This window comes from Schistocerca piceifrons, chromosome 1, assembly GCF_021461385.2.
Source record: "Schistocerca piceifrons isolate TAMUIC-IGC-003096 chromosome 1, iqSchPice1.1, whole genome shotgun sequence".
Classification (NCBI taxonomy): domain Eukaryota; kingdom Metazoa; phylum Arthropoda; class Insecta; order Orthoptera; family Acrididae; genus Schistocerca; species Schistocerca piceifrons.
Genome location: NC_060138.1, coordinates 396,889,850 through 396,917,352, shown reverse-complemented (window position 1 = coordinate 396,917,352; position 27,503 = coordinate 396,889,850). Strand labels below are relative to the sequence as shown.

Sequence of the window (27,503 nt, the reverse complement as noted above, 5' to 3'; positions counted from 1 at the left end):
CTCTGCTGGTTTGTTTCGGTAGCGTAAGGAGTTGTGCTACATACCATGCCCGTGATAGGATGTAAGTATTAATCAGTTGGATTCGTTGATGGAGGTCGAGTCGTTGATCAGTGTGACTCACGCAAAGTCCTCTGATGCGCGTGAGAATCCGCCTGCACGTGAGTGTTAACATGCGCTGTGGACAGGCAGTCACCTCAAGACCCAAGATACGTTGTTCCCCTACAATCCGGTAGCATGGGCGTTCGATGGTCAATGATCGTGGTCCTAGTGGGATTAGCACCATTTTGTTGGATTTTAACATGGCACCGGATGCTCGTTCATAAACGTGGAGGACTCGGCGAACCGAATCGATGTCCCTGGCGTTTGCTACAAACACACCTACACCATCCGCCTACGCCACACTGCGGAAGGTGACGCCTGGGAAAGGAACACCATCGACCATCCGTCCGATGTCACGCAGCATGGGGTACAGCGCCAAAGCGATAAAATACACTGACAAGGGACACCCTTGTCGAACTGATCGTCTGATGGGAATTGGTCGTGATCTGCAACCGTTCACAATGATTGTGGAATTTGCTCCATCCAAGAAGTGCCGGATGACTCTTATGAAGTGCTCCCCGAAACCCATCCACTACATAACGGCCAGCAGGTAGGATGGGAGACCCTATCGGAGGCACCGGCGAAATCTAGGGATCAATTGCAGCCGGGGTTCGAGCGTCGGCGGTGGGTGAGTAAGACAGCATCACGGTATATAGAAGCAGCGGTGAAGGTGGTTCGATTCGAAACGCCACATGATTGAGTGGGACAAAGTACCTTATTCATTCCCTGTTTAAGACGTGAAGCCACACTTCGTGCCACCAACTTATAATCAGTGTTAAGAACGGTGATGGGACGTACGTCTTTAGCCCATCAGTGACCTGTGACCTTTGGATTAAAGCCAATATGTACAGCTAGAAAATCGGCGGGTAGCTCGCAACCAGCAAAAATCTCCTCGCACATTTTGCAGAAGCGGTCTCCTAACAGGCCGGAAAACCTAGCACTTCGATTAGTGCTGGAATGGCACAATCGAAGGGCGGTATCCTTGCGGAGTACCGCCAGAGATGAAAAACCGCAGTGTCAGGGCCTAAATGCTTGCAGCGTGTGCGTTCCACATGAGGGAGTGACATACGGTGGTGCGGGCTGATATGGCAACAGGCGACCGTCGAAAACATCGCAAAAGCAAGTGCCGGAAGGAACGACAATATAGGAGAGCACTCGTCAACAGCCCAGTACTACCCTCCATGTCGAGGAGTAAACTGCGACTCCTATTTGAACGCCGCTAGCTGCCAGGGCAGTGGAGAAGCCGTGAGGCCGCCCCACAGCAGCGTCAGGCCGGTGCGAGCTATACTGGCGCGAGCTACACCTAGCCGAGTGCTTACGTCGTCCACCACCTACTGCATATGTGTGTGTGCGTGTGTACACACGTATTCTGCGTGCGTGCGGCGGCGACGACGACGACGTTCGCGAGGAGCTAAGGTTATAACTCCAAACAATTTAATTAAAATTATCTGTGACCAGACCATAAGAGATGCTAACGAGGCATCCGAAGGCACTGTCCTGTGCCCCCATAAATTACCAGCCTAGCGTAATGCGGCTGCAAGTGCGGTCCGGCTAACCGCAAAAAAAAAAAAAAAAAAAAAATTACTTAAGATAATCTTAAATTAATTAAAAGAAATCGTGGTGTGTAAGCAACTAACTACTGGGCACATCAACAACTACGACAAGTTTTGCTACCAGCGGAATATCTGATCACTGCAGAATGTTAACCCATTTCAGGCTGTGTTTTAATTAATTTTAGGTGGGCCGATCCCGGCGGTACTGCAATGCCGGGCCAACCCGCTACAGAGGTGGAGCAAGCCCCTAGCACTCCGTCAGAAGCCAAAAATGAGTTTAATATTCTGGTCGTGTGATGCAGGACGTATCAGATATTAAGCTGATAAGAACAGATACTACACTTTTTTTCCCTCCTACCTCCCCTATAGCCCTACCTTTTCCTCTCCAAAAATGCCGCCATCCTCTAGTGTCGACGCAGCACGTAAAGCAGGGTGTTGTTAGTAGCAAGACTTATTGCCATAAACCGAAAATAAAAGCGGAGGCATACTCTGCTATGCCTCAGGGGGCGACGACACACTACTCAGAAACACACCTCCCTCTGCAGGTGTGAGGCAAGTGATGATTTTAAAAACTAAATAGAAAGAAATAAATAAAGACAGAAATGAAGGCAAAATAAAAAAAAAAACAGCGACGCAGCACACTCAAACGAACTGGCGAGATAATCCCATCGCCCATAGAATTAACAAAGTAATAATCCTCTAAGATAGATTATGCGTTTTCCAATTTTCCAATAATTTTTCATACAAGGTTCACACAATTCGCATGTTACCAATTTCCATATTATCAGTATCACAGAACAGTCTACTCTAGTGATGCCCAGAAGGCCAATATCAAATCTGGGGTATGGGTAAGTCAAGGGTAGTTTGAAAGTCCGAGTGACAAAGATCCAGGGGTACACTCAGGCAATTCTTATACGAGGTGCCTTAGTTAGCCCGGAACACCTTTTGATAACCATGAACCATTGCAACTTTAAGAAATCTTGCAAAAGTAATGGTATATTTCCGGTCAGATTCCGCCAGGCGATGCTGGCTCCAAAGGTAGTCCATGAAAGAGACAGCATCTGCGAGGCAAAGGTCATAGATCGTGAAAATGGTTTGGCCCAAGAGACACACCATTGCGTTACGTCGTGTTCGGGGGTTGGTCTGAATACCAGGGTTAAGGAACCAGTCGACTGAGACATAGTCCGGTGTAGTCCCACCGATCAGCGTTAATAGCACACGTGCAAGGTCCCACACTTCTGTGACGTGAGGGCATAGGAGACGATGCTCTCTGGTGTCTACGTCACCACATCGGCCGCAAGCAGCCGAGGGCCATAGGAGGATGGCCGCCAGGCGACGATTAGTGGGTATTAAATTGTTTACAACGCGATACCATAGCGCTGAAACTTCTGTGGGAAGGGCTAGGTGGTTGATATTAGCCCAAGCGTGGTGCCAGATGACCGACGGTCGTCTGTCCTCCAATTTGTGTGGTGTGAGCTGGCCTCGAAGCGCCTAGTAAAGGCGCTTCGATGTGCGTGCCTTGTCGGTGGCCACTGCTAGGATGTAACTTTGATTGAGGTGATAGTCCTTGACTGTCGTCATCCGGAATGGAATATGTGTCAAGCATACTGGTGCACGCGCCGATTGTAGGCGATAACGGTCGAAAAGCACCGCTGTTGTCCCACCTGGGTCAATCTCACGCAAAGTGGCGATACGGTGAATCAGGATTGCCGCACATTTGTGGGGAAAGTCAATGAGTCCAAGGCGACTATCGACTTTTGGCAGTGTACAAGTCTGTGCATCAACATTGAATAGTGCACGCCGCCACAATAGGCAATATACTGTTTGTGAGATGGCTCTGCTGGTTTGTTTCGGTAGCGTAAGGAGTTGTGCTACATACCATGCCCGTGATAGGATGTAAGTATTAATCAGTTGGATTCGTTGATGGAGGTCGAGTCGTTGATCAGTGTGACTCACGCAAAGTCCTCTGATGCGCGTGAGAATCCGCCTGCACGTGAGTGTTAACATGCGCTGTGGACAGGCAGTCACCTCAAGACCCAAGATACGTTGTTCCCCTACAATCCGGTAGCATGGGCGTTCGATGGTCAATGATCGTGGTCCTAGTGGGATTAGCACCATTTTGTTGGATTTTAACATGGCACCGGATGCTCGTTCATAAACGTGGAGGACTCGGCGAACCGAATCGATGTCCCTGGCGTTTGCTACAAACACACCTACACCATCCGCCTACGCCACACTGCGGAAGGTGACGCCTGGGAAAGGAACACCATCGACCATCCGTCCGATGTCACGCAGCATGGGGTACAGCGCCAAAGCGATAAAATACACTGACAAGGGACACCCTTGTCGAACTGATCGTCTGATGGGAATTGGTCGTGATCTGCAACCGTTCACAATGATTGTGGAATTTGCTCCATCCAAGAAGTGCCGGATGACTCTTATGAAGTGCTCCCCGAAACCCATCCACTACATAACGGCCAGCAGGTAGGATGGGAGACCCTATCGGAGGCACCGGCGAAATCTAGGGATCAATTGCAGCCGGGGTTCGAGCGTCGGCGGTGGGTGAGTAAGACAGCATCACGGTATATAGAAGCAGCGGTGAAGGTGGTTCGATTCGAAACGCCACATGATTGAGTGGGACAAAGTACCTTATTCATTCCCTGTTTAAGACGTGAAGCCACACTTCGTGCCACCAACTTATAATCAGTGTTAAGAACGGTGATGGGACGTACGTCTTTAGCCCATCAGTGACCTGTGACCTTTGGATTAAAGCCAATATGTACAGCTAGAAAATCGGCGGGTAGCTCGCAACCAGCAAAAATCTCCTCGCACATTTTGCAGAAGCGGTCTCCTAACAGGCCGGAAAACCTAGCACTTCGATTAGTGCTGGAATGGCACAATCGAAGGGCGGTATCCTTGCGGAGTACCGCCAGAGATGAAAAACCGCAGTGTCAGGGCCTAAATGCTTGCAGCGTGTGCGTTCCACATGAGGGAGTGACATACGGTGGTGCGGGCTGATATGGCAACAGGCGACCGTCGAAAACATCGCAAAAGCAAGTGCCGGAAGGAACGACAATATAGGAGAGCACTCGTCAACAGCCCAGTACTACCCTCCATGTCGAGGAGTAAACTGCGACTCCTATTTGAACGCCGCTAGCTGCCAGGGCAGTGGAGAAGCCGTGAGGCCGCCCCACAGCAGCGTCAGGCCGGTGCGAGCTATACTGGCGCGAGCTACACCTAGCCGAGTGCTTACGTCGTCCACCACCTACTGCATATGTGTGTGTGCGTGTGTACACACGTATTCTGCGTGCGTGCGGCGGCGACGACGACGACGTTCGCGAGGAGCTAAGGTTATAACTCCAAACAATTTAATTAAAATTATCTGTGACCAGACCATAAGAGATGCTAACGAGGCATCCGAAGGCACTGTCCTGTGCCCCCATAAATTACCAGCCTAGCGTAATGCGGCTGCAAGTGCGGTCCGGCTAACCGCAAAAAAAAAAAAAAAAAAAAAATTACTTAAGATAATCTTAAATTAATTAAAAGAAATCGTGGTGTGTAAGCAACTAACTACTGGGCACATCAACAACTACGACAAGTTTTGCTACCAGCGGAATATCTGATCACTGCAGAATGTTAACCCATTTCAGGCTGTGTTTTAATTAATTTTAGGTGGGCCGATCCCGGCGGTACTGCAATGCCGGGCCAACCCGCTACAGAGGTGGAGCAAGCCCCTAGCACTCCGTCAGAAGCCAAAAATGAGTTTAATATTCTGGTCGTGTGATGCAGGACGTATCAGATATTAAGCTGATAAGAACAGATACTACACTTTTTTTCCCTCCTACCTCCCCTATAGCCCTACCTTTTCCTCTCCAAAAATGCCGCCATCCTCTAGTGTCGACGCAGCACGTAAAGCAGGGTGTTGTTAGTAGCAAGACTTATTGCCATAAACCGAAAATAAAAGCGGAGGCATACTCTGCTATGCCTCAGGGGGCGACGACACACTACTCAGAAACACACCTCCCTCTGCAGGTGTGAGGCAAGTGATGATTTTAAAAACTAAATAGAAAGAAATAAATAAAGACAGAAATGAAGGCAAAATAAAAAAAAAAACAGCGACGCAGCACACTCAAACGAACTGGCGAGATAATCCCATCGCCCATAGAATTAACAAAGTAATAATCCTCTAAGATAGATTATGCGTTTTCCAATTTTCCAATAATTTTTCATACAAGGTTCACACAATTCGCATGTTACCAATTTCCATATTATCAGTATCACAGAACAGTCTACTCTAGTGATGCCCAGAAGGTCAATATCAAATCTGGGGTATGGGTAAGTCAAGGGTAGTTTGAAAGTCCGAGTGACAAAGATCCAGGGGTACACTCAGGCAATTCTTATACGAGGTGCCTTAGTTAGCCCGGAACACCTTTTGATAACCATGAACCATTGCAACTTTAAGAAATCTTGCAAAAGTAATGGTATATTTCCGGTCAGATTCCGCCAGGCGATGCTGGCTCCAAAGGTAGTCCATGAAAGAGACAGCATCTGCGAGGCAAAGGTCATAGATCGTGAAAATGGTTTGGCCCAAGAGACACACCATTGCGTTACGTCGTGTTCGGGGGTTGGTCTGAATACCAGGGTTAAGGAACCAGTCGACTGAGACATAGTCCGGTGTAGTCCCACCGATCAGCGTTAATAGCACACGTGCAAGGTCCCACACTTCTGTGACGTGAGGGCATAGGAGACGATGCTCTCTGGTGTCTACGTCACCACATCGGCCGCAAGCAGCCGAGGGCCATAGGAGGATGGCCGCCAGGCGATGATTAGTGGGTATTAAATTGTTTACAACGCGATACCATAGCGCTGAAACTTCTGTGGGAAGGGCTAGGTGGTTGATATTAGCCCAAGCGTGGTGCCAGATGACCGACGGTCGTCTGTCCTCCAATTTGTGTGGTGTGAGCTGGCCTCGAAGCGCCTAGTAAAGGCGCTTCGATGTGCGTGCCTTGTCGGTGGCCACTGCTAGGATGTAACTTTGATTGAGGTGATAGTCCTTGACTGTCGTCATCCGGAATGGAATATGTGTCAAGCATACTGGTGCACGCGCCGATTGTAGGCGATAACGGTCGAAAAGCACCGCTGTTGTCCCACCTGGGTCAATCTCACGCAAAGTGGCGATACGGTGAATCAGGATTGCCGCACATTTGTGGGGAAAGTCAATGAGTCCAAGGCGACTATCGACTTTTGGCAGTGTACAAGTCTGTGCATCAACATTGAATAGTGCACGCCGCCACAATAGGCAATATACTGTTTGTGAGATGGCTCTGCTGGTTTGTTTCGGTAGCGTAAGGAGTTGTGCTACATACCATGCCCGTGATAGGATGTAAGTATTAATCAGTTGGATTCGTTGATGGAGGTCGAGTCGTTGATCAGTGTGACTCACGCAAAGTCCTCTGATGCGCGTGAGAATCCGCCTGCACGTGAGTGTTAACATGCGCTGTGGACAGGCAGTCACCTCAAGACCCAAGATACGTTGTTCCCCTACAATCCGGTAGCATGGGCGTTCGATGGTCAATGATCGTGGTCCTAGTGGGATTAGCACCATTTTGTTGGATTTTAACATGGCACCGGATGCTCGTTCATAAACGTGGAGGACTCGGCGAACCGAATCGATGTCCCTGGCGTTTGCTACAAACACACCTACACCATCCGCCTACGCCACACTGCGGAAGGTGACGCCTGGGAAAGGAACACCATCGACCATCCGTCCGATGTCACGCAGCATGGGGTACAGCGCCAAAGCGATAAAATACACTGACAAGGGACACCCTTGTCGAACTGATCGTCTGATGGGAATTGGTCGTGATCTGCAACCGTTCACAATGATTGTGGAATTTGCTCCATCCAAGAAGTGCCGGATGACTCTTATGAAGTGCTCCCCGAAACCCATCCACTACATAACGGCCAGCAGGTAGGATGGGAGACCCTATCGGAGGCACCGGCGAAATCTAGGGATCAATTGCAGCCGGGGTTCGAGCGTCGGCGGTGGGTGAGTAAGACAGCATCACGGTATATAGAAGCAGCGGTGAAGGTGGTTCGATTCGAAACGCCACATGATTGAGTGGGACAAAGTACCTTATTCATTCCCTGTTTAAGACGTGAAGCCACACTTCGTGCCACCAACTTATAATCAGTGTTAAGAACGGTGATGGGACGTACGTCTTTAGCCCATCAGTGACCTGTGACCTTTGGATTAAAGCCAATATGTACAGCTAGAAAATCGGCGGGTAGCTCGCAACCAGCAAAAATCTCCTCGCACATTTTGCAGAAGCGGTCTCCTAACAGGCCGGAAAACCTAGCACTTCGATTAGTGCTGGAATGGCACAATCGAAGGGCGGTATCCTTGCGGAGTACCGCCAGAGATGAAAAACCGCAGTGTCAGGGCCTAAATGCTTGCAGCGTGTGCGTTCCACATGAGGGAGTGACATACGGTGGTGCGGGCTGATATGGCAACAGGCGACCGTCGAAAACATCGCAAAAGCAAGTGCCGGAAGGAACGACAATATACGAGAGCACTCGTCAACAGCCCAGTACTACCCTCCATGTCGAGGAGTAAACTGCGACTCCTATTTGAACGCCGCTAGCTGCCAGGGCAGTGGAGAAGCCGTGAGGCCGCCCCACAGCAGCGTCAGGCCGGTGCGAGCTATACTGGCGCGAGCTACACCTAGCCGAGTGCTTACGTCGTCCACCACCTACTGCATATGTGTGTGTGCGTGTGTACACACGTATTCTGCGTGCGTGCGGCGGCGACGACGACGACGTTCGCGAGGAGCTAAGGTTATAACTCCAAACAATTTAATTAAAATTATCTGTGACCAGACCATAAGAGACGCTAACGAGGCATCCGAAGGCACTGTCCTGTGCCCCCATAAATTACCAGCCTAGCGTAATGCGGCTGCAAGTGCGGTCCGGCTAACCGCAAAAAAAAAAAAAAAAAAAAATTACTTAAGATAATCTTAAATTAATTAAAAGAAATCGTGGTGTGTAAGCAACTAACTACTGGGCACATCAACAACTACGACAAGTTTTGCTACCAGCGGAATATCTGATCACTGCAGAATGTTAACCCATTTCAGGCTGTGTTTTAATTAATTTTAGGTGGGCCGATCCCGGCGGTACTGCAATGCCGGGCCAACCCGCTACAGAGGTGGAGCAAGCCCCTAGCACTCCGTCAGAAGCCAAAAATGAGTTTAATATTCTGGTCGTGTGATGCAGGACGTATCAGATATTAAGCTGATAAGAACAGATACTACACTTTTTTTCCCTCCTACCTCCCCTATAGCCCTACCTTTTCCTCTCCAAAAATGCCGCCATCCTCTAGTGTCGACGCAGCACGTAAAGCAGGGTGTTGTTAGTAGCAAGACTTATTGCCATAAACCGAAAATAAAAGCGGAGGCATACTCTGCTATGCCTCAGGGGGCGACGACACACTACTCAGAAACACACCTCCCTCTGCAGGTGTGAGGCAAGTGATGATTTTAAAAACTAAATAGAAAGAAATAAATAAAGACAGAAATGAAGGCAAAATAAAAAAAAAACAGCGACGCAGCACACTCAAACGAACTGGCGAGATAATCCCATCGCCCATAGAATTAACAAAGTAATAATCCTCTAAGATAGATTATGCGTTTTCCAATTTTCCAATAATTTTTCATACAAGGCTCACACAATTCGCATGTTACCAATTTCCATATTATCAGTATCACAGAACAGTCTACTCTAGTGATGCCCAGAAGGCAAATATCAAATCTGGGGTATGGGTAAGTCAAGAGTAGTTTGAAAGTCCGAGTGACAAAGATCCAGGGGTACACTCAGGCAATTCTTATACGAGGTGCCTTAGTTAGCCCGGAACACCTTTTGATAACCATGAACCATTGCAACTTTAAGAAATCTTGCAAAAGTAATGGTATATTTCCGGTCAGATTCCGCCAGGCGATGCTGGCTCCAAAGGTAGTCCATGAAAGAGACAGCATCTGCGAGGCAAAGGTCATAGATCGTGAAAATGGTTTGGCCCAAGAGACACACCATTGCGTTACGTCGTGTTCGGGGGTTGGTCTGAATACCAGGGTTAAGGAACCAGTCGACTGACACATAGTCCAGTGTAGTCCCACCGATCAGCGTTAATAGCACACGTGCAAGGTCCCACACTTCTGTGACGTGAGGGCATAGGAGACGATGCTCTCTGGTGTCTACGTCACCACATCGGCCGCAAGCAGCCGAGGGCCATAGGAGGATGGCCGCCAGGCGATGATTAGTGGGTATCAAATTGTTTACAACGCGATACCATAGCGCTGAAACTTCTGTGGGAAGGGCTAGGTGGTTGATATTAGCCCAAGCGTGGTGCCAGATGACCGACGGTCGTCTGTCCTCCAATTTGTGTGGTGTGAGCTGGCCTCGAAGCGCCTTGTCGGTGGCCACTGCTAGGATGTAACTTTGATTGAGGTGATAGTCCTTGACTGTCGTCATCCGGAATGGAATATGTGTCAAGCATACTGGTGCACGCGCCGATTGTAGGCGATAACGGTCGAAAAGCACCGCTGTTGTCCCACCTGGGTCAATCTCACGCAAAGTGGCGATACGGTGAATCAGGATTGCCGCACATTTGTGGGGAAAGTCAATGAGTCCAAGGCGACTATCGACTTTTGGCAGTGTACAAGTCTGTGCATCAACTTTGAATAGTGCACGCCGCCACAATAGGCAATATACTGTTTGTGAGATGGCTCTGCTGGTTTGTTTCGGTAGCGTAAGGAGTTGTGCTACATACCATGCCCGTGATAGGATGTAAGTATTAATCAGTTGGATTCGTTGATGGAGGTCGAGTCGTTGATCAGTGTGACTCACGCAAAGTCCTCTGATGCGCGTGAGAATCCGCCTGCACGTGAGTGTTAACATGCGCTGTGGACAGGCAGTCACCTCAAGACCCAAGATACGTTGTTCCCCTACAATCCGGTAGCATGGGCGTTCGATGGTCAATGATCGTGGTCCTAGTGGGATTAGCACCATTTTGTTGGATTTTAACATGGCACCGGATGCTCGTTCAAAACGTGGAGGACTCGGCGAACCGAATCGATGTCCCTGGCGTTTGCTACAAACACACCTACACCATCCGCCTACGCCACACTGCGGAAGGTGACGCCTGGGAAAGGAACACCATCAACCATCCGTCCGATGTCACGCAGCATGGGGTACAGCGCCAAAGCGATAAAATACACTGACAAGGGACACCCTTGTCGAACTGATCGTCTGATGGAAATTGGTCGTGATCTGCAACCGTTCACAATGATTGTGGAATTTGCTCCATCCAAGAAGTGCCGGATGACTCTTATGAAGTGCTCCCCGAAACCCATCCGCTACATAACGGCCAGCAGGTAGGATGGGAGACCCTATCGGAGGCACCGGCGAAATCTAGGGATCAATTGCAGCCGGGGTTCGAGCGTCGGCGGTGGGTGAGTAAGACAGCATCACGGTATATAGAAGCAGCGGTGAAGGTGGTTCGATTCGAAACGCCACATGATTGAGTGGGACAAAGTACCTTATTCATTCCCTGTTTAAGACGTGAAGCCACACTTCGTGCCACCAACTTATAATCAGTGTTAAGAACGGTGATGGGACGTACGTCTTTAGCCTATCAGTGACCTGTGACCTTTGGATTAAAGCCAATATGTACAGCTAGAAAATCGGCGGGTAGCTCGCAACCAGCAAAAATCTCCTCGCACATTTTGCAGAAGCGGTCTCCTAACAGGCCGGAAAACCTAGCACTTCGATTAGTGCTGGAATGGCACAATCGAAGGGCGGTATCCTTGCGGAGTACCGCCAGAGATGAAAAACCGCAGTGTCAGGGCCTAAATGCTTGCAGCGTGTGCGTTCCACATGAGGGAGTGACATACGGTGGTGCGGGCTGATATGGCAACAGGCGACCGTCGAAAACATCGCAAAAGCAAGTGCCGGAAGGAACGACAATATACGAGAGCACTCGTCAACAGCCCAGTACTACCCTCCATGTCGAGGAGTAAACTGCGACTCCTATTTGAACGCCGCTAGCTGCCAGGGCAGTGGAGAAGCCGTGAGGCCGCCCCACAGCAGCGTCAGGCCGGTGCGAGCTATACTGGCGCGAGCTACACCTAGCCGAGTGCTTACGTCGTCCACCACCTACTGCATATGTGTGTGTGCGTGTGTACACACGTATTCTGCGTGCGTGCGGCGGCGACAACGACGACGTTCGCGAGGAGCTAAGGTTATAACTCCAAACAATTTAATTAAAATTATCTGTGACCAGACCATAAGAGACGCTAACGAGGCATCCGAAGGCACTGTCCTGCGCCCCCATAAATTACCAGCCTAGCGTAATGCGGCTGCAAGTGCGGTCCGGCTAACCGCAAAAAAAAAAAAAAAAAAAAAAAAATTACTTAAGATAATCTTAAATTAATTAAAAGAAATCGTGGTGTGTAAGCAACTAACTACTGGGCACATCAACAACTACGACAAGTTTTGCTACCAGCGGAATATCTGATCACTGCAGAATGTTAACCCATTTCAGGCTGTGTTTTAATTAATTTTAGGTGGGCCGATCCCGGCGGTACTGCAATGCCGGGCCAACCCGCTACAGAGGTGGAGCAAGCCCCTAGCACTCCGTCAGAAGCCAAAAATGAGTTTAATATTCTGGTCGTGTGATGCAGGACGTATCAGATATTAAGCTGATAAGAACAGATACTACACTTTTTTTCCCTCCTACCTCCCCTATAGCCCTACCTTTTCCTCTCCAAAAATGCCGCCATCCTCTAGTGTCGACGCAGCACGTAAAGCAGGGTGTTGTTAGTAGCAAGACTTATTGCCATAAACCGAAAATAAAAGCGGAGGCATACTCTGCTATGCCTCAGGGGGCGACGACACACTACTCAGAAACACACCTCCCTCTGCAGGTGTGAGGCAAGTGATGATTTTAAAAACTAAATAGAAAGAAATAAATAAAGACAGAAATGAAGGCAAAATAAAAAAAAAACAGCGACGCAGCACACTCAAACGAACTGGCGAGATAATCCCATCGCCCATAGAATTAACAAAGTAATAATCCTCTAAGATAGATTATGCGTTTTCCAATTTTCCAATAATTTTTCATACAAGGTTCACACAATTCGCATGTTACCAATTTCCATATTATCAGTATCACAGAACAGTCTACTCTAGTGATGCCCAGAAGGCCAATATCAAATCTGGGGTATGGGTAAGTCAAGGGTAGTTTGAAAGTCCGAGTGACAAAGATCCAGGGGTACACTCAGGCAATTCTTATACGAGGTGCCTTAGTTAGCCCGGAACACCTTTTGATAACCATGAACCATTGCAACTTTAAGAAATCTTGCAAAAGTAATGGTATATTTCCGGTCAGATTCCGCCAGGCGATGCTGGCTCCAAAGGTAGTCCATGAAAGAGACAGCATCTGCGAGGCAAAGGTCATAGATCGTGAAAATGGTTTGGCCCAAGAGACACACCATTGCGTTACGTCGTGTTCGGGGGTTGGTCTGAATACCAGGGTTAAGGAACCAGTCGACTGACACATAGTCCAGTGTAGTCCCACCGATCAGCGTTAATAGCACACGTGCAAGGTCCCACACTTCTGTGACGTGAGGGCATAGGAGACGATGCTCTCTGGTGTCTACGTCACCACATCGGCCGCAAGCAGCCGAGGGCCATAGGAGGATGGCCGCCAGGCGATGATTAGTGGGTATTAAATTGTTTACAACGCGATACCATAGCGCTGAAACTTCTGTGGGAAGGGCTAGGTGGTTGATATTAGCCCAAGCGTGGTGCCAGATGACCGACGGTCGTCTGTCCTCCAATTTGTGTGGTGTGAGCTGGCCTCGAAGCGCCTAGTAAAGGCGCTTCGATGTGCGTGCCTTGTCGGTGGCCACTGCTAGGATGTAACTTTGATTGAGGTGATAGTCCTTGACTGTCGTCATCCGGAATGGAATATGTGTCAAGCATACTGGTGCACGCGCCGATTGTAGGCGATAACGGTCGAAAAGCACCGCTGTTGTCCCACCTGGGTCAATCTCACGCAAAGTGGCGATACGGTGAATCAGGATTGCCGCACATTTGTGGGGAAAGTCAATGAGTCCAAGGCGACTATCGACTTTTGGCAGTGTACAAGTCTGTGCATCAACTTTGAATAGTGCACGCCGCCACAATAGGCAATATACTGTTTGTGAGATGGCTCTGCTGGTTTGTTTCGGTAGCGTAAGGAGTTGTGCTACATACCATGCCCGTGATAGGATGTAAGTATTAATCAGTTGGATTCGTTGATGGAGGTCGAGTCGTTGATCAGTGTGACTCACGCAAAGTCCTGTGATGCGCGTGAGAATCCGCCTGCACGTGAGTGTTAACATGCGCTGTGGACAGGCAGTCACCTCAAGACCCAAGATACGTTGTTCCCCTACAATCCGGTAGCATGGGCGTTCGATGGTCAATGATCGTGGTCCTAGTGGGATTAGCACCATTTTGTTGGATTTTAACATGGCACCGGATGCTCGTTCATAAACGTGGAGGACTCGGCGAACCGAATCGATGTCCCTGGCGTTTGCTACAAACACACCTACACCATCCGCCTACGCCACACTGCGGAAGGTGACGCCTGGGAAAGGAACACCATCGACCATCCGTCCGATGTCACGCAGCATGGGGTACAGCGCCAAAGCGATAAAATACACTGACAAGGGACACCCTTGTCGAACTGATCGTCTGATGGAAATTGGTCGTGATCTGCAACCGTTCACAATGATTGTGGAATTTGCTCCATCCAAGAAGTGCCGGATGACTCTTATGAAGTGCTCCCCGAAACCCATCCGCTACATAACGGCCAGCAGGTAGGATGGGAGACCCTATCGGAGGCACCGGCGAAATCTAGGGATCAATTGCAGCCGGGGTTCGAGCGTCGGCGGTGGGTGAGTAAGACAGCATCACGGTATATAGAAGCAGCGGTGAAGGTGGTTCGATTCGAAACGCCACATGATTGAGTGGGACAAAGTACCTTATTCATTCCCTGTTTAAGACGTGAAGCCACACTTCGTGCCACCAACTTATAATCAGTGTTAAGAACGGTGATGGGACGTACGTCTTTAGCCCATCAGTGACCTGTGACCTTTGGATTAAAGCCAATATGTACAGCTAGAAAATCGGCGGGTAGCTCGCAACCAGCAAAAATCTCCTCGCACATTTTGCAGAAGCGGTCTCCTAACAGGCCGGAAAACCTAGCACTTCGATTAGTGCTGGAATAGCACAATCGAAGGGCGGTATCCTTGCGGAGTACCGCCAGAGATGAAAAACCGCAGTGTCAGGGCCTAAATGCTTGCAGCGTGTGCGTTCCACATGAGGGAGTGACATACGGTGGTGCGGGCTGATATGGCAACAGGCGACCGTCGAAAACATCGCAAAAGCAAGTGCCGGAAGGAACGACAATATACGAGAGCACTCGTCAACAGCCCAGTACTACCCTCCATGTCGAGGAGTAAACTGCGACTCCTATTTGAACGCCGCTAGCTGCCAGGGCAGTGGAGAAGCCGTGAGGCCGCCCCACAGCAGCGTCAGGCCGGTGCGAGCTATACTGGCGCGAGCTACACCTAGCCGAGTGCTTACGTCGTCCACCACCTACTGCATATGTGTGTGTGCGTGTGTACACACGTATTCTGCGTGCGTGCGGCGGCGACGACGACGACGTTCGCGAGGAGCTAAGGTTATAACTCCAAACAATTTAATTAAAATTATCTGTGACCTGACCATAAGAGATGCTAACGAGGCATCCGAAGGCACTGTCCTGTGCCCCCATAAATTACCAGCCTAGCGTAATGCGGCTGCAAGTGCGGTCCGGCTAACCGCAAAAAAAAAAAAAAAAAAAAAAAAAAAAAAAAAAAAAAATTACTTAAGATAATCTTAAATTAATTAAAAGAAATCGTGGTGTGTAAGCAACTAACTACTGGGCACATCAACAACTACGACAAGTTTTGCTACCAGCGGAATATCTGATCACTGCAGAATGTTAACCCATTTCAGGCTGTGTTTTAATTAATTTTAGGTGGGCCGATCCCGGCGGTACTGCAATGCCGGGCCAACCCGCTACAGAGGTGGAGCAAGCCCCTAGCACTCCATCAGAAGCCAAAAATGAGTTTAATATTCTGGTCGTGTGATGCAGGACGTATCAGATATTAAGCTGATAAGAACAGATACTACACTTTTTTTCCCTCCTACCTCCCCTATAGCCCTACCTTTTCCTCTCCAAAAATGCCGCCATCCTCTAGTGTCGACGCAGCACGTAAAGCAGGGTGTTGTTAGTAGCAAGACTTATTGCCATAAACCGAAAATAAAAGCGGAGGCATACTCTGCTATGCCTCAGGGGGCGACGACACACTACTCAGAAACACACCTCCCTCTGCAGGTGTGAGGCAAGTGATGATTTTAAAAACTAAATAGAAAGAAATAAATAAAGACAGAAATGAAGGCAAAATAAAAAAAAAAACAGCGACGCAGCACACTCAAACGAACTGGCGAGATAATCCCATCGCCCATAGAATTAACAAAGTAATAATCCTCTAAGATAGATTATGCGTTTTCCAATTTTCCAATAATTTTTCATACAAGGTTCACACAATTCGCATGTTACCAATTTCCATATTATCAGTATCACAGAACAGTCTACTCTAGTGATGCCCAGAAGGCCAATATCAAATCTGGGGTATGGGTAAGTCAAGGGTAGTTTGAAAGTCTGAGTGACAAAGATCCAGGGGTACACTCAGGCAATTCTTATACGAGGTGCCTTAGTTAGCCCGGAACACCTTTTGATAACCATGAACCATTGCAACTTTAAGAAATCTTGCAAAAGTAATGGTATATTTCCGGTCAGATTCCGCCAGGCGATGCTGGCTCCAAAGGTAGTCCATGAAAGAGACAGCATCTGCGAGGCAAAGGTCATAGATCGTGAAAATGGTTTGGCCCAAGAGACACACCATTGCGTTACGTCGTGTTCGGGGGTTGGTCTGAATACCAGGGTTAAGGAACCAGTCGACTGACACATAGTCCGGTGTAGTCCCACCGATCAGCGTTAATAGCACACGTGCAAGGTCCCACACTTCTGTGACGTGAGGGCATAGGAGACGATGCTCTCTGGTGTCTACGTCACCACATCGGCCGCAAGCAGCCGAGGGCCATAGGAGGATGGCCGCCAGGCGATGATTAGTGGGTATTAAATTGTTTACAACGCGATACCATAGCGCTGAAACTTCTGTGGGAAGGGCTAGGTGGTTGATATTAGCCCAAGCGTGGTGCCAGATGACCGACGGTCGTCTGTCCTCCAATTTGTGTGGTGTGAGCTGGCCTCGAAGCACCTAGTAAAGGCGCTTCGATGTGCGTGCCTTGTCGGTGGCGACTGCTAGGATGTAACTTTGATTGAGGTGATAGTCCTTGACTGTCGTCATCCGGAATGGAATATGTGTCAAGCATACTGGTGCACGCGCCGATTGTAGGCGATAACGGTCGAAAAGCACCGCTGTTGTCCCACCTGGGTCAATCTCACGCAAAGTGGCGATACGGTGAATCAGGATTGCCGCACATTTGTGGGGAAAGTCAATGAGTCCAAGGCGACTATCGACTTTTGGCAGTGTACAAGTCTGTGCATCAACTTTGAATAGTGCACGCCGCCACAATAGGCAATATACTGTTTGTGAGATGGCTCTGCTGGTTTGTTTCGGTAGCGTAAGGAGTTGTGCTACATACCATGCCCGTGATAGGATGTAAGTATTAATCAGTTGGATTCGTTGATGGAGGTCGAGTCGTTGATCAGTGTGACTCACGCAAAGTCCTGTGATGCGCGTGAGAATCCGCCTGCACGTGAGTGTTAACATGCGCTGTGGACAGGCAGTCACCTCAAGACCCAAGATACGTTGTTCCCCTACAATCCGGTAGCATGGGCGTTCGATGGTCAATGATCGTGGTCCTAGTGGGATTAGCACCATTTTGTTGGATTTTAACATGGCACCGGATGCTCGTTCATAAACGTGGAGGACTCGGCGAACCGAATCGATGTCCCTGGCGTTTGCTACAAACACACCTACACCATCCGCCTACGCCACACTGCGGAAGGTGACGCCTGGGAAAGGAACACCATCGACCATCCGTCCGATGTCACGCAGCATGGGGTACAGCGCCAAAGCGATAAAATACACTGACAAGGGACACCCTTGTCGAACTGATCGTCTGATGGAAATTGGTCGTGATCTGCAACCGTTCACAATGATTGTGGAATTTGCTCCATCCAAGAAGTGCCGGATGACTCTTATGAAGTGCTCCCCGAAACCCATCCGCTACATAACGGCCAGCAGGTAGGATGGGAGACCCTATCGGAGGCACCGGCGAAATCTAGGGATCAATTGCAGCCGGGGTTCGAGCGTCGGCGGTGGGTGAGTAAGACAGCATCACGGTATATAGAAGCAGCGGTGAAGGTGGTTCGATTCGAAACGCCACATGATTGAGTGGGACAAAGTACCTTATTCATTCCCTGTTTAAGACGTGAAGCCACACTTCGTGCCACCAACTTATAATCAGTGTTAAGAACGGTGATGGGACGTACGTCTTTAGCCCATCAGTGACCTGTGACCTTTGGATTAAAGCCAATATGTACAGCTAGAAAATCGGCGGGTAGCTCGCAACCAGCAAAAATCTCCTCGCACATTTTGCAGAAGCGGTCTCCTAACAGGCCGGAAAACCTAGCACTTCGATTAGTGCTGGAATGGCACAATCGAAGGGCGGTATCCTTGCGGAGTACCGCCAGAGATGAAAAACCGCAGTGTCAGGGCCTAAATGCTTGCAGCGTGTGCGTTCCACATGAGGGAGTGACATACGGTGGTGCGGGCTGATATGGCAACAGGCGACCGTCGAAAACATCGCAAAAGCAAGTGCCGGAAGGAACGACAATATACGAGAGCACTCGTCAACAGCCCAGTACTACCCTCCATGTCGAGGAGTAAACTGCGACTCCTATTTGAACGCCGCTAGCTGCCAGGGCAGTGGAGAAGCCGTGAGGCCGCCCCACAGCAGCGTCAGGCCGGTGCGAGCTATACTGGCGCGAGCTACACCTAGCCGAGTGCTTACGTCGTCCACCACCTACTGCATATGTGTGTGTGCGTGTGTACACACGTATTCTGCGTGCGTGCGGCGGCGACGACGACGACGTTCGCGAGGAGCTAAGGTTATAACTCCAAACAATTTAATTAAAATTATCTGTGACCAGACCATAAGAGATGCTAACGAGGCATCCGAAGGCACTGTCCTGTGCCCCCATAAATTACCAGCCTAGCGTAATGCGGCTGCAAGTGCGGTCCGGCTAACCGCAAAAAAAAAAAAAAAAAAAAAAAAAAATTACTTAAGATAATCTTAAATTAATTAAAAGAAATCGTGGTGTGTAAGCAACTAACTACTGGGCACATCAACAACTACGACAAGTTTTGCTACCAGCGGAATATCTGATCACTGCAGAATGTTAACCCATTTCAGGCTGTGTTTTAATTAATTTTAGGTGGGCCGATCCCGGCGGTACTGCAATGCCGGGCCAACCCGCTACAGAGGTGGAGCAAGCCCCTAGCACTCCGTCAGAAGCCAAAAATGAGTTTAATATTCTGGTCGTGTGATGCAGGACGTATCAGATATTAAGCTGATAAGAACAGATACTACACTTTTTTTCCCTCCTACCTCCCCTATAGCCCTACCTTTTCCTCTCCAAAAATGCCGCCATCCTCTAGTGTCGACGCAGCACGTAAAGCAGGGTGTTGTTAGTAGCAAGACTTATTGCCATAAACCGAAAATAAAAGCGGAGGCATACTCTGCTATGCCTCAGGGGGCGACGACACACTACTCAGAAACACACCTCCCTCTGCAGGTGTGAGGCAAGTGATGATTTTAAAAACTAAATAGAAAGAAATAAATAAAGACAGAAATGAAGGCAAAATAAAAAAAAAAACAGCGACGCAGCACACTCAAACGAACTGGCGAGATAATCCCATCGCCCATAGAATTAACAAAGTAATAATCCTCTAAGATAGATTATGCGTTTTCCAATTTTCCAATAATTTTTCATACAAGGTTCACACAATTCGCATGTTACCAATTTCCATATTATCAGTATCACAGAACAGTCTACTCTAGTGATGCCCAGAAGGCCAATATCAAATCTGGGGTATGGGTAAGTCAAGGGTAGTTTGAAAGTCTGAGTGACAAAGATCCAGGGGTACACTCAGGCAATTCTTATACGAGGTGCCTTAGTTAGCCCGGAACACCTTTTGATAACCATGAACCATTGCAACTTTAAGAAATCTTGCAAAAGTAATGGTATATTTCCGGTCAGATTCCGCCAGGCGATGCTGGCTCCAAAGGTAGTCCATGAAAGAGACAGCATCTGCGAGGCAAAGGTCATAGATCGTGAAAATGGTTTGGCCCAAGAGACACACCATTGCGTTACGTCGTGTTCGGGGGTTGGTCTGAATACCAGGGTTAAGGAACCAGTCGACTGACACATAGTCCGGTGTAGTCCCACCGATCAGCGTTAATAGCACACGTGCAAGGTCCCACACTTCTGTGACGTGAGGGCATAGGAGACGATGCTCTCTGGTGTCTACGTCACCACATCGGCCGCAAGCAGCCGAGGGCCATAGGAGGATGGCCGCCAGGCGATGATTAGTGGGTATTAAATTGTTTACAACGCGATACCATAGCGCTGAAACTTCTGTGGGAAGGGCTAGGTGGTTGATATTAGCCCAAGCGTGGTGCCAGATGACCGACGGTCGTCTGTCCTCCAATTTGTGTGGTGTGAGCTGGCCTCGAAGCACCTAGTAAAGGCGCTTCGATGTGCGTGCCTTGTCGGTGGCGACTGCTAGGATGTAACTTTGATTGAGGTGATAGTCCTTGACTGTCGTCATCCGGAATGGAATATGTGTCAAGCATACTGGTGCACGCGCCGATTGTAGGCGATAACGGTCGAAAAGCACCGCTGTTGTCCCACCTGGGTCAATCTCACGCAAAGTGGCGATACGGTGAATCAGGATTGCCGCACATTTGTGGGGAAAGTCAATGAGTCCAAGGCGACTATCGACTTTTGGCAGTGTACAAGTCTGTGCATCAACTTTGAATAGTGCACGCCGCCACAATAGGCAATATACTGTTTGTGAGATGGCTCTGCTGGTTTGTTTCGGTAGCGTAAGGAGTTGTGCTACATACCATGCCCGTGATAGGATGTAAGTATTAATCAGTTGGATTCGTTGATGGAGGTCGAGTCGTTGATCAGTGTGACTCACGCAAAGTCCTCTGATGCGCGTGAGAATCCGCCTGCACGTGAGTGTTAACATGCGCTGTGGACAGGCAGTCACCTCAAGACCCAAGATACGTTGTTCCCCTACAATCCGGTAGCATGGGCGTTCGATGGTCAATGATCGTGGTCCTAGTGGGATTAGCACCATTTTGTTGGATTTTAACATGGCACCGGATGCTCGTTCATAAACGTGGAGGACTCGGCGAACCGAATCGATGTCCCTGGCGTTTGCTACAAACACACCTACACCATCCGCCTACGCCACACTGCGGAAGGTGACGCCTGGGAAAGGAACACCATCGACCATCCGTCCGATGTCACGCAGCATGGGGTACAGCGCCAAAGCGATAAAATACACTGACAAGGGACACCCTTGTCGAACTGATCGTCTGATGGAAATTGGTCGTGATCTGCAACCGTTCACAATGATTGTGGAATTTGCTCCATCCAAGAAGTGCCGGATGACTCTTATGAAGTGCTCCCCGAAACCCATCCGCTACATAACGGCCAGCAGGTAGGATGGGAGACCCTATCGGAGGCACCGGCGAAATCTAGGGATCAATTGCAGCCGGGGTTCGAGCGTCGGCGGTGGGTGAGTAAGACAGCATCACGGTATATAGAAGCAGCGGTGAAGGTGGTTCGATTCGAAACGCCACATGATTGAGTGGGACAAAGTACCTTATTCATTCCCTGTTTAAGACGTGAAGCCACACTTCGTGCCACCAACTTATAATCAGTGTTAAGAACGGTGATGGGACGTACGTCTTTAGCCCATCAGTGACCTGTGACCTTTGGATTAAAGCCAATATGTACAGCTAGAAAATCGGCGGGTAGCTCGCAACCAGCAAAAATCTCCTCGCACATTTTGCAGAAGCGGTCTCCTAACAGGCCGGAAAACCTAGCACTTCGATTAGTGCTGGAATGGCACAATCGAAGGGCGGTATCCTTGCGGAGTACCGCCAGAGATGAAAAACCGCAGTGTCAGGGCCTAAATGCTTGCAGCGTGTGCGTTCCACATGAGGGAGTGACATACGGTGGTGCGGGCTGATATGGCAACAGGCGACCGTCGAAAACATCGCAAAAGCAAGTGCCGGAAGGAACGACAATATACGAGAGCACTCGTCAACAGCCCAGTACTACCCTCCATGTCGAGGAGTAAACTGCGACTCCTATTTGAACGCCGCTAGCTGCCAGGGCAGTGGAGAAGCCGTGAGGCCGCCCCACAGCAGCGTCAGGCCGGTGCGAGCTATACTGGCGCGAGCTACACCTAGCCGAGTGCTTACGTCGTCCACCACCTACTGCATATGTGTGTGTGCGTGTGTACACACGTATTCTGCGTGCGTGCGGCGGCGACGACGACGACGTTCGCGAGGAGCTAAGGTTATAACTCCAAACAATTTAATTAAAATTATCTGTGACCAGACCATAAGAGATGCTAACGAGGCATCCGAAGGCACTGTCCTGTGCCCCCATAAATTACCAGCCTAGCGTAATGCGGCTGCAAGTGCGGTCCGGCTAACCGCAAAAAAAAAAAAAAAAAAAAAAAAAAAAAATTACTTAAGATAATCTTAAATTAATTAAAAGAAATCGTGGTGTGTAAGCAACTAACTACTGGGCACATCAACAACTACGACAAGTTTTGCTACCAGCGGAATATCTGATCACTGCAGAATGTTAACCCATTTCAGGCTGTGTTTTAATTAATTTTAGGTGGGCCGATCCCGGCGGTACTGCAATGCCGGGCCAACCCGCTACAGAGGTGGAGCAAGCCCCTAGCACTCCGTCAGAAGCCAAAAATGAGTTTAATATTCTGGTCGTGTGATGCAGGACGTATCAGATATTAAGCTGATAAGAACAGATACTACACTTTTTTTCCCTCCTACCTCCCCTATAGCCCTACCTTTTCCTCTCCAAAAATGCCGCCATCCTCTAGTGTCGACGCAGCACGTAAAGCAGGGTGTTGTTAGTAGCAAGACTTATTGCCATAAACCGAAAATAAAAGCGGAGGCATACTCTGCTATGCCTCAGGGGGCGACGACACACTACTCAGAAACACACCTCCCTCTGCAGGTGTGAGGCAAGTGATGATTTTAAAAACTAAATAGAAAGAAATAAATAAAGACAGAAATGAAGGCAAAATAAAAAAAAAAACAGCGACGCAGCACACTCAAACGAACTGGCGAGATAATCCCATCGCCCATAGAATTAACAAAGTAATAATCCTCTAAGATAGATTATGCGTTTTCCAATTTTCCAATAATTTTTCATACAAGGTTCACACAATTCGCATGTTACCAATTTTCATATTATCAGTATCACAGAACAATCTACTCTAGTGATGCCCAGAAGGCCAATATCAAATCTGGGGTATGGGTAAGTCAAGGGTAGTTTGAAAGTCCGAGTGACAAAGATCCAGGGGTACACTCAGGCAATTCTAATACGAGGTGCCTTAGTTAGCCCGGAACACCTTTTGATAACCATGAACCATTGCAACTTTAAGAAATCTTGCAAAAGTAATGGTATATTTCCGGTCAGATTCCGCCAGGCGATGCTGGCTCCAAAGGTAGTCCATGAAAGAGACAGCATCTGCGAGGCAAAGGTCATAGATCGTGAAAATGGTTTGGCCCAAGAGACACACCATTGCGTTACGTCGTGTTCGGGGGTTGGTCTGAATACCAGGGTTAAGGAACCAGTCGACTGACACATAGTCCAGTGTAGTCCCACCGATCAGCGTTAATAGCACACGTGCAAGGTCCCACACTTCTGTGACGTGAGGGCATAGGAGACGATGCTCTCTGGTGTCTACGTCACCACATCGGCCGCAAGCAGCCGAGGGCCATAGGAGGATGGCCGCCAGGCGATGATTAGTGGGTATTAAATTGTTTACAACGCGATACCATAGCGCTGAAACTTCTGTGGGAAGGGCTAGGTGGTTGATATTAGCCCAAGCGTGGTGCCAGATGACCGACGGTCGTCTGTCCTCCAATTTGTGTGGTGTGAGCTGGCCTCGAAGCACCTAGTAAAGGCGCTTCGATGTGCGTGCCTTGTCGGTGGCGACTGCTAGGATGTAACTTTGATTGAGGTGATAGTCCTTGACTGTCGTCATCCGGAATGGAATATGTGTCAAGCATACTGGTGCACGCGCCGATTGTAGGCGATAACGGTCGAAAAGCACCGCTGTTGTCCCACCTGGGTCAATCTCACGCAAAGTGGCGATACGGTGAATCAGGATTGCCGCACATTTGTGGGGAAAGTCAATGAGTCCAAGGCGACTATCGACTTTTGGCAGTGTACAAGTCTGTGCATCAACTTTGAATAGTGCACGCCGCCACAATAGGCAATATACTGTTTGTGAGATGGCTCTGCTGGTTTGTTTCGGTAGCGTAAGGAGTTGTGCTACATACCATGCCCGTGATAGGATGTAAGTATTAATCAGTTGGATTCGTTGATGGAGGTCGAGTCGTTGATCAGTGTGACTCACGCAAAGTCCTCTGATGCGCGTGAGAATCCGCCTGCACGTGAGTGTTAACATGCGCTGTGGACAGGCAGTCACCTCAAGACCCAAGATACGTTGTTCCCCTACAATCCGGTAGCATGGGCGTTCGATGGTCAATGATCGTGGTCCTAGTGGGATTAGCACCATTTTGTTGGATTTTAACATGGCACCGGATGCTCGTTCATAAACGTGGAGGACTCGGCGAACCGAATCGATGTCCCTGGCGTTTGCTACAAACACACCTACACCATCCGCCTACGCCACACTGCGGAAGGTGACGCCTGGGAAAGGAACACCATCGACCATCCGTCCGATGTCACGCAGCATGGGGTACAGCGCCAAAGCGATAAAATACACTGACAAGGGACACCCTTGTCGAACTGATCGTCTGATGGAAATTGGTCGTGATCTGCAACCGTTCACAATGATTGTGGAATTTGCTCCATCCAAGAAGTGCCGGATGACTCTTATGAAGTGCTCCCCGAAACCCATCCGCTACATAACGGCCAGCAGGTAGGATGGGAGACCCTATCGGAGGCACCGGCGAAATCTAGGGATCAATTGCAGCCGGGGTTCGAGCGTCGGCGGTGGGTGAGTAAGACAGCATCACGGTATATAGAAGCAGCGGTGAAGGTGGTTCGATTCGAAACGCCACATGATTGAGTGGGACAAAGTACCTTATTCATTCCCTGTTTAAGACGTGAAGCCACACTTCGTGCCACCAACTTATAATCAGTGTTAAGAACGGTGATGGGACGTACGTCTTTAGCCCATCAGTGACCTGTGACCTTTGGATTAAAGCCAATATGTACAGCTAGAAAATCGGCGGGTAGCTCGCAACCAGCAAAAATCTCCTCGCACATTTTGCAGAAGCGGTCTCCTAACAGGCCGGAAAACCTAGCACTTCGATTAGTGCTGGAATGGCACAATCGAAGGGCGGTATCCTTGCGGAGTACCGCCAGAGATGAAAAACCGCAGTGTCAGGGCCTAAATGCTTGCAGCGTGTGCGTTCCACATGAGGGAGTGACATACGGTGGTGCGGGCTGATATGGCAACAGGCGACCGTCGAAAACATCGCAAAAGCAAGTGCCGGAAGGAACGACAATATACGAGAGCACTCGTCAACAGCCCAGTACTACCCTCCATGTCGAGGAGTAAACTGCGACTCCTATTTGAACGCCGCTAGCTGCCAGGGCAGTGGAGAAGCCGTGAGGCCGCCCCACAGCAGCGTCAGGCCGGTGCGAGCTATACTGGCGCGAGCTACACCTAGCCGAGTGCTTACGTCGTCCACCACCTACTGCATATGTGTGTGTGCGTGTGTACACACGTATTCTGCGTGCGTGCGGCGGCGACGACGACGACGTTCGCGAGGAGCTAAGGTTATAACTCCAAACAATTTAATTAAAATTATCTGTGACCAGACCATAAGAGACGCTAACGAGGCATCCGAAGGCACTGTCCTGCGCCCCCATAATTTACCAGCCTAGCGTAATGCGGCTGCAAGTGCGGTCCGGCTAACCGCAAAAAAAAAAAAAAAAAAAAAATTACTTAAGATAATCTTAAATTAATTAAAAGAAATCGTGGTGTGTAAGCAACTAACTACTGGGCACATCAACAACTACGACAAGTTTTGCTACCAGCGGAATATCTGATCACTGCAGAATGTTAACCCATTTCAGGCTGTGTTTTAATTAATTTTAGGTGGGCCGATCCCGGCGGTACTGCAATGCCGGGCCAACCCGCTACAGAGGTGGAGCAAGCCCCTAGCACTCCGTCAGAAGCCAAAAATGAGTTTAATATTCTGGTCGTGTGATGCAGGACGTATCAGATATTAAGCTGATAAGAACAGATACTACACTTTTTTTCCCTCCTACCTCCCCTATAGCCCTACCTTTTCCTCTCCAAAAATGCCGCCATCCTCTAGTGTCGACGCAGCACGTAAAGCAGGGTGTTGTTAGTAGCAAGACTTATTGCCATAAACCGAAAATAAAAGCGGAGGCATACTCTGCTATGCCTCAGGGGGCGACGACACACTACTCAGAAACACACCTCCCTCTGCAGGTGTGAGGCAAGTGATGATTTTAAAAACTAAATAGAAAGAAATAAATAAAGACAGAAATGAAGGCAAAATAAAAAAAAAAACAGCGACGCAGCACACTCAAACGAACTGGCGAGATAATCCCATCGCCCATAGAATTAACAAAGTAATAATCCTCTAAGATAGATTATGCGTTTTCCAATTTTCCAATAATTTTTCATACAAGGTTCACACAATTCGCATGTTACCAATTTTCATATTATCAGTATCACAGAACAGTCTACTCTAGTGATGCCCAGAAGGCCAATATCAAATCTGGGGTATGGGTAAGTCAAGGGTAGTTTGAAAGTCCGAGTGACAAAGATCCAGGGGTACACTCAGGCAATTCTAATACGAGGTGCCTTAGTTAGCCCGGAACACCTTTTGATAACCATGAACCATTGCAACTTTAAGAAATCTTGCAAAAGTAATGGTATATTTCCGGTCAGATTCCGCCAGGCGATGCTGGCTCCAAAGGTAGTCCATGAAAGAGACAGCATCTGCGAGGCAAAGGTCATAGATCGTGAAAATGGTTTGGCCCAAGAGACACACCATTGCGTTACGTCGTGTTCGGGGGTTGGTCTGAATACCAGGGTTAAGGAACCAGTCGACTGACACATAGTCCAGTGTAGTCCCACCGATCAGCGTTAATAGCACACGTGCAAGGTCCCACACTTCTGTGACGTGAGGGCATAGGAGACGATGCTCTCTGGTGTCTACGTCACCACATCGGCCGCAAGCAGCCGAGGGCCATAGGAGGATGGCCGCCAGGCGATGATTAGTGGGTATTAAATTGTTTACAACGCGATACCATAGCGCTGAAACTTCTGTGGGAAGGGCTAGGTGGTTGATATTAGCCCAAGCGTGGTGCCAGATGAC

At 49.0% G+C, this 27,503-nt stretch overlaps 8 pseudogenes; all 8 read right to left on the bottom strand.

The window, feature by feature from the left end:
• Positions 1-1,832: 1,832 nt before the first annotated feature.
• Positions 1,833-2,045, bottom strand: LOC124720394 (annotated as a pseudogene).
• A 3,274-nt stretch (positions 2,046-5,319) lies between these two features.
• On the bottom strand, positions 5,320-5,532 carry LOC124720391 (annotated as a pseudogene).
• A 3,273-nt stretch (positions 5,533-8,805) lies between these two features.
• On the bottom strand, positions 8,806-9,018 carry LOC124720386 (annotated as a pseudogene).
• Positions 9,019-12,266: 3,248 nt separating this feature from the next.
• On the bottom strand, positions 12,267-12,479 carry LOC124720380 (annotated as a pseudogene).
• A 3,290-nt stretch (positions 12,480-15,769) lies between these two features.
• Positions 15,770-15,982, bottom strand: LOC124720816 (annotated as a pseudogene).
• Positions 15,983-19,261: 3,279 nt separating this feature from the next.
• LOC124720377 lies at positions 19,262-19,474 on the bottom strand (annotated as a pseudogene).
• Positions 19,475-22,756: 3,282 nt separating this feature from the next.
• LOC124720372 lies at positions 22,757-22,969 on the bottom strand (annotated as a pseudogene).
• A 3,274-nt stretch (positions 22,970-26,243) lies between these two features.
• LOC124720363 lies at positions 26,244-26,456 on the bottom strand (annotated as a pseudogene).
• Positions 26,457-27,503: the final 1,047 nt, after the last annotated feature.